Source organism: Scylla paramamosain, unplaced genomic scaffold, assembly GCF_035594125.1.
Source record: "Scylla paramamosain isolate STU-SP2022 unplaced genomic scaffold, ASM3559412v1 Contig114, whole genome shotgun sequence".
Lineage (NCBI taxonomy): Eukaryota > Metazoa > Arthropoda > Malacostraca > Decapoda > Portunidae > Scylla > Scylla paramamosain.
The window spans coordinates 155,001-162,500 of NW_026973779.1; positions in this window are offsets into that span (position 1 = coordinate 155,001).

Genomic DNA, 7,500 nt, shown 5'->3' on the forward strand with positions numbered 1-7,500 from the left:
CTCTCTCTCTCTCTCTCTCTCTCTCTCTCTCTCTCTCTCTCTCTCTCTCTCTCTCTCTCTCTCTCTCTCTCTAACTCCCTTCGTGATTTCTGGCATCTAGCCAAAAAGTATCTCCAATAACTTTGCTGCTTCTTCTTTCCCTACTCTATTTCAACCAGATGGCACCACTGCTATCGCATCTATTTCTAAAGCTGAAATCTTTGCTCAAACCTTTGCTAAAAATTCTACATTGGACGATTCTGGGCTTGTTCCTCCCTCTCCTCCACCCTCTGACAACTTCATGCCACCTATTAAAATTCTTCGCAATGATGTTTTCCATGCCCTCGCTGGCCTAAACCCTCGGAAGGCTTATGGACCGGATGGGGTCCCTCCTATTGTTCTCCGAAACAATGCCTCCATGCTTGCACCTTGCCTATTCAAATTCTTTCAGCTCTGTCTGTCAACACTACCTTTCCTTCTTGCTGGAAGTTTACTTACATTCAACCTGTTCCTAAAAAGGGTGACCGTTCTAATCCCTCAAACTACCATCCTATTGCTTTAATTTCCTGCCTATCTAAAGTTTTTGAATCTATCTTCAACAGGAAGATTCTTAAACATCTATCACTCCACAACCTTCTATCTGATCGCCAGTATGGGTTCCGTCAAGGCCGCTCTACTGGTGATCTTCTGGCTTTCCTTACTGAGTCTTGGTCATCCTCTTTTAGAGATTTTGGTGAAACTTTTGCTGTTGCCTTGGACATAATTATCAAAAGCTTTTGATAGAGTCTGGCACAAAGCTTTGATTTCCAAACTACCCTCCTACGGTTTCTATCCTTCTCTCTGTTTACTTCATCTCAAGTTTCCTTTTTGACCGTTCTATTGCTGCTGTGGTAGACGGTCACTGTTCTTCTCCTAAATCAATTAACAGTGGTGTTCCTCAGGGTTCTGTCCTGTCACCCACTCTCTTCTTATTATTCATTAATGATCTTCTAAACCAAACTTCTTGTCCTATCCACTCCTACGCTGAAGATACCACCCTGCACTTTTCCACGTCTTTTCATAGACGTCCAACCCTTCAGGAGGTAAACATATCACGCAGGGAAGCCACAGAACGCCTGACTTCTGATCTTTCTAAAATTTCTCATTGGGGCAGAACAAACTTGATATTGTTCAATGCCTCAAAAAATCAATTCCTCCATCTATCAACTCGACACAACCTTCCAGACAACTATCCCCTCTTCTTCAATGACACTCAACTGTCCCCCTCTTCTACATTGAACATCCTCGGTCTGTCCTTTACTTATAATCTGAACTGGAAACTTCACATCTCATCTCTAGCTAAAACAGCTTTTATGAAGTTAGGTGTTCTGAGACGTCTCCGCCAGTTTTTCTCACCCCCCCAGCTGCTAACTCTGTACAAGGGCCTTATCCGTCCATGTATGGAGTATGCTTCACATGTCTGAGGGGGGTTCCACTCATACTGCTTTTCTAGACAGGGTGGAATCAAAAGCTTTTCGTCTCATCAACTCCTCTCCTCTAACTGACTGTCTTCAGCTTCTCTCTCACCGCCGCAATGTTGCATATCTAGCTGTCTTCTACCGCTATTTTCATGCTAACTGCTCTTCTGATCTTGCTAACTGCATGCCTCCCCTCCTTCCGTGGCCTCGCTGCACAAGACTTTCTTCTTTCTCTCACCTCTATTCTGTCCACTTCTCTAACGCAAGAGTTAACTAGTATTCTCAATCATTCATCCCTTTCTCTGGTAAACTCTGGAACTCCCTGCCTGCTTCCGTATTTCCACCTTCCTATGACTTGAATTCCTTCAAGAGGGAGGTTTCAAGACACTTATTCATCATTTTTTGACCACTGCTTTGACCCCTGTATGGGACTGGCATTTCAGTGGGCATTTTTTTTATTACATTTTTGTTGCCCTTGGCCAGTGTCCTTCCTACATAAAAAAAAAAAAAAAAATAGTAGTAGTAGTAGCAGTAGTAGTAGTAGTAGTAGTAGTAGTAGTAATGCTATTTTTCATATATTTAGTAATTTTTTTTTTTCATATTATTATTTATATTTATATTTTTTGTTTTGTTTTGACATTCATACGAATGCTATAAAGGTGAAGCATAGAAATTTATTTGATTGATTAATTAATTTATATATCTATTTATTTTGATTTTTTAAATTAATTAATTTATTTATTTTTATTATTATTATTTTTTTTTTTTATGTCTCTATGATAAGCAAAGCATTATAGAATTTATGAAAGCACATATCCTCTAGAGTCTTGCCCTACAAAAGATTCTGTAAAGTAAAAAATAAAGGGAATAAGTGTCAGTGACGTTTGATGAATAGAGGAAGGCGTGGCAGAAATTACCATAAAACGTATATAAATGAAAATTTATCTTCCTCGTATTTTCCAACTTGCGTTTGCTTCTTGAAAATTTAACTGGGTGGGTCATATAGCAGACATATTGTTCTTTCCTCCATTGTAGTTTGTTTCCAGCAAGCCCCCTAAATAAAGTTTCTGTTTTTTTTTTTTTTTTTTTTTTTTTAAAGAAATGAGGAATTACATTCTAACGCTGATCACTGAGCGGAGCGTAGACGAGCTGCTATCCTCAAGGACGTTACCTCTCTCTCTCTCTCTCTCTCTCTCTAAATAAGACTTTAAATAAAAAGAATATATATATATATATATATATATATATATATATATATATATATATATATATATATATATATATATATATATATATATATATATATATATATATATATATATATATTAAAAGACAATGAATATCCTCTGGGGAAGGGGTGACAATCCTTATTTAACCCTTAATTTCAGTTGAATTTTGACAAGTCTACGTTAAAATGTTTCCATTTTTCTGCAGTGATAAAGAAACGTAGAGGGGTAGCTAATATATTTAATTGTTAATTGTATCTTTTTTTCTTTCTTTTTTTCATTTATTCTTTTATTAATTTTTCTTTTCATTGCTTAATTATGCATTATGCCGACACTGCAGGTTACAATTGCAGATATTGCAAGTATTTTTGACACAATACAAGTACATCCAGCTAAACTATTGCTACAGTATAGAGAGAGTATTTCGATTACATACCTTATTCTTCATCTTCTTTTCTTCTTTTTTTTTTTAATAAATATAATAATAAATAAATAAGTAAATAGGTATTGTCAAATGAAATCGTCGAGATTACGCAGGGGTTTCGGGCAATACTTGGATGGGTGACTACACAAGCCTCATCTGTCTGAAAAAAAATAAATAAATAAAAAAAATAAGAATAAGAATAGGGAGAATGAACGAAAATTTTAAGTAATAAAGATAACAGTAAGAATTATTATAACAAGAATAAGAAAAATTACAATAAAGGAATATAAAAAAAAAGAAAGAAAGCATCCCATGTCTTTCTTCCTAATTGTCATAGAAGGGTGAATTCTTTTGTATATTTTCCAACATTTCCAATACAACGATATGAATGGGGGAAGAAAGAATAAGAATAATAGAAAGAAGGCCTCCCAACACCTAGTTCTCCGGTCTTGGCCAATTAGCTAACGGCGGGATCAGCGCAGTTAAGCAGGGGGTCCGGGAAGAACTTGGATGGGTGACCACAAAAGCCTCATCTCTCTGAGAATAGAAAAAAATAGCAATAAGAATGAGGAGAATGAACGAAAAACGAAAATAATAAAATAACAATAACAACTATAATAAAAAAAAGAAGATTAAGAATAAAAAGAACAAAAATAAGGGAAAAAAGTAATAATATATCTCTCTTGCTAATTGTCGTAGAATTATGAATGAAGGGTTAATTTTAGTGCATATTTTCCAACATTTTCAGCACAACAATGCAACAACAATACAGGAAAGAATAAGAATAAGAGAAATAAGCCCTCCCAACACCTTGTTCTCCGCTCTTGACCAATCAGCTGACGGCGGGATCAGCAAGGTTAAGCAGGGGGTCCGGGCAGAACTTGGATGGGTGACCGCACAAGCCTCATCTCTCTAAAAGTAGGATAAATAAGAATAAGATAAGGAAGAATAATAAAAAAAAATGAAAATAATAAAGATAACAATATTAATTATGACAAGAATAAGAAAAAAATAGAATAAAAAGAATGAAAAAAATAAGAATATCACAACTTTCTTGCTAATTGTCTTAGAATTTTAAATGACATGTCAGTTCTGCTGTATATTTTCCAAGATTTGTTATGAATGAGGGAAGAAAGAATAAGAATAAGAATAAGAATAAGAACAAAATGAATTAGACTAACAATAATGATCACATCTTTCATGCGGTGACTGCGTGGGCGATGAGCCTCACTGGACGTTTCTGACCAATCACAAGGCAGGGTTGGAGTCGTCGGGCCCACCCGATTCATATATAAAGGGATTTTGTGGGAAGCGCGGGCAGCCTTTACTCACTCCCACACTGCCGACCTACGCATACCATAGGACAGACTGGGAACAATTCACTAATGACAATGGACTTCAGATGACTAATTATCATGACATTTCCCAAGCTTCCCTTGAGGAAATAGACAGAGCTTTGCAGACTTGGACTTATACTGTTAAGACGACAGCTGACAGACACATACCTAAGACCACGTACAGAGTAGACCCGCAACCCAGACCCTCCCGACTGACACAAATAACTAGAATTCAGTTCGACGCGCTAAGGGAACAGGCTTCCCAGACTGGATGGACAATTGACAATTACCGTCGCTACATACAGTTGAGACACACATTGACAGACAGAAGACGACAGGAATCCAAGGATCACTGGGGAAGCAGGCTTGCCAGCTTAGCTGCAAGCCACAAAAACCCCAGGGTCTTCTGGAAAAAAGTTAAACAGCTTTCAGGACGCACAGTAAAACCAGACTCATACTTAATTGACGACCAAGGACATAAACATTACTCAGACGCTGACAAAGCTCGTCTCCACACCTCCACCTGGGAGAGGGTATTCCAGGAGGAGGACGAGTTAGACTCCGACGAAGAAGACGTGCTGGATCGCCTTAGACCTCGCATCCAAGACACGCACCCGTACGGAGCAGCTGACCCCACCAGACTGCGAGGCGATTCCCCGCTTAACTGCCGGATCTCGTCTCTGGAGCTGACCCGGGCCATCCGGTCCACCAAGGCCACCTGCCCCGGCAAGAGTGGGATCAACAAGACAATCCTCTCCCATCTCCCAGTCAGTGCCTTGGACAGACTGCAGGAGATTCTAAACGCCTCCCTGTCAGCTGGATACTTCCCTGACGGCTGGAAGGAAGCGGAGATGCGGCTGGTGGTGAAACCTGGAAAGGTTCCCACCAGTCCTGCCAGCTATAGGCCCATCTCCCTTCTGGAAGTCCCAGGGAAAATGTTCGAGAGAATTGTCACGAGCAGGCTTCGGGACCACCTGGATGGACACGGCCTCTACCACCCTGGGCAGTTCGGCTTTCGGAGGGGGAGAGGGACAACCCACGCCATAGCTGTGGCCACGGAGACACTGGCTCTACACCAGGCCTCCCGCTTCCGATGCCACCTCGTCCTCCGGGATGTAAGCAAAGCGTTTGACAAAGTGTGGCACCTTGGACTCAAGTACAAGGTGCTACAGCTGGGTCTCCCAGACCCAGTTACCAGACTGCTTTGCGACTTCCTGGCGGACAGGACGGCGAGGATTAAAGTCGGCTCCCACCTCGGCCCAGTGTTCGGCCTAGAGAGTGGCGTGCCCCAGGGCAGTGTCCTCTCTCCCACCCTCTACACCATCTACACCAGCGACTATCCGGGCTCAGCAGCTGGTACCAACATCCTCTACGCAGATGATGTCTCGCAGGTCGTGTTTCATCCTGGCAGGTCTGGAGCCATGCTCAACGCTCGCACCGAGAGGGAGATCACCAGGGTCAATGACTTCGAGAAACGGTGGAAAATAAGGACAAATCTTGCCAAGTTCACCGTCATCCCCATGGCGGCACACCGGCCAGTCCCCCTCCATGTGCAGGGGGAGCCAGTCGCCTTCAAGAGGCAGGGCTCCATCCTGGGCCTCAGGGTCACGGGCAGGGGCTACACCACCCACATCACGGCACGGGTTGCACAAGCCCGTTCAGCGCTAGCTTCCCTGTACAGGTTCCGGGACCTGGAGGAAGGCATAAAACTCCACCTGGTGAAGGCCCTGGTGATCCCTGTCCTCACTTACCCACCGATCCCCACTCACGCCATGAGCAGGCGGGCCATCAGTCGGCTCCAGAAGGTTCAGAACTCAGCGCTCCGCTTCATCTTCAATACCAATTGGCAGGATTTCATCACCAGTGAAGAACTCCACCATCGAGCATCCCTCCCCGCCATCAACGTCAGGCTGCACCTCATGGCTGAGGCGGTGTGGCAACGCCTGAAGGACGATGACGGGGAATACATTAGGAATGTCCTGAGGCTACACGAGGAGGCACCGAACCAGCAACATGCCTGGTTCCCCAGAAGCCTCCTCATCACTGAAGGGCAAGACGCTCCCTTGCCCAGATATAAATAAATGTATATTTTGTACATAATATTTCTAATTTATGTAAAATAGTTAAATAATTATGTAAACTACAAAATATGCCCAATAAAAAGAGCTCAGGCATACTAGTAGTAAGAATAGCTAGCCGGACCGCCCGGCCACTTTCTTTCCTGTAATTTTTCTGTGTTTCTCCCCTACTTTGTAACCCCCTCCCCCCCCCCTTTGACTATTGTATATCTTGTTCCCCATTTTTTCATGTAACTTTCTTTAATAAACTGAAACTGAAACTGAAACACTACTTGCTCGCAGAGCTACCGACGAGGTTAGAGTACTCGCGCTCCTCATTTATCACCAACAACAACAACTACTACTACTACTACTACTACCACAACATCCATTATCATGTCTGGACGCGGCAAGGGAGGAAAGGTGAAGGGAAAGTCAAAGTCCCGTTCCAGTCGTGCTGGACTCCAGTTCCCGGTCGGCAGGATTCATCGCCTTCTAAGGAAAGGCAACTACGCCGAGCGCGTGGGTGCTGGTGCCCCCGTGTACCTTGCGGCAGTTATGGAGTACCTGGCTGCTGAAGTCCTTGAGCTTGCCGGCAATGCCGCCCGTGACAACAAGAAGACTCGCATCATCCCACGTCACCTGCAGCTGGCCATCCGCAACGACGAGGAACTTAACAAGCTCCTCTCCGGAGTCACCATTGCACAGGGTGGCGTGCTGCCCAACATTCAGGCCGTGCTCCTTCCCAAGAAGACTGAGAAGAAGTAAATAAAGGGCCTCCCTCCCCTTCAGCCAATATCACCATCAATCCGGCTCCTCTTCGGAGCCACACGTTCAAACATCTAGAGAGTTGTGTAGACTATACTGGTATATCAATAATAAGCAAGTAGTGTATTTATTTTCGAGTTAGTTATTTGTTATTATTATTATTATTATTTAGTCAGGCACGCAAGTGACCGAGAATAAATATGTATACTATATTTCTACTAATGTACCTGCTGTGTGTCACAGTGGAGAGTT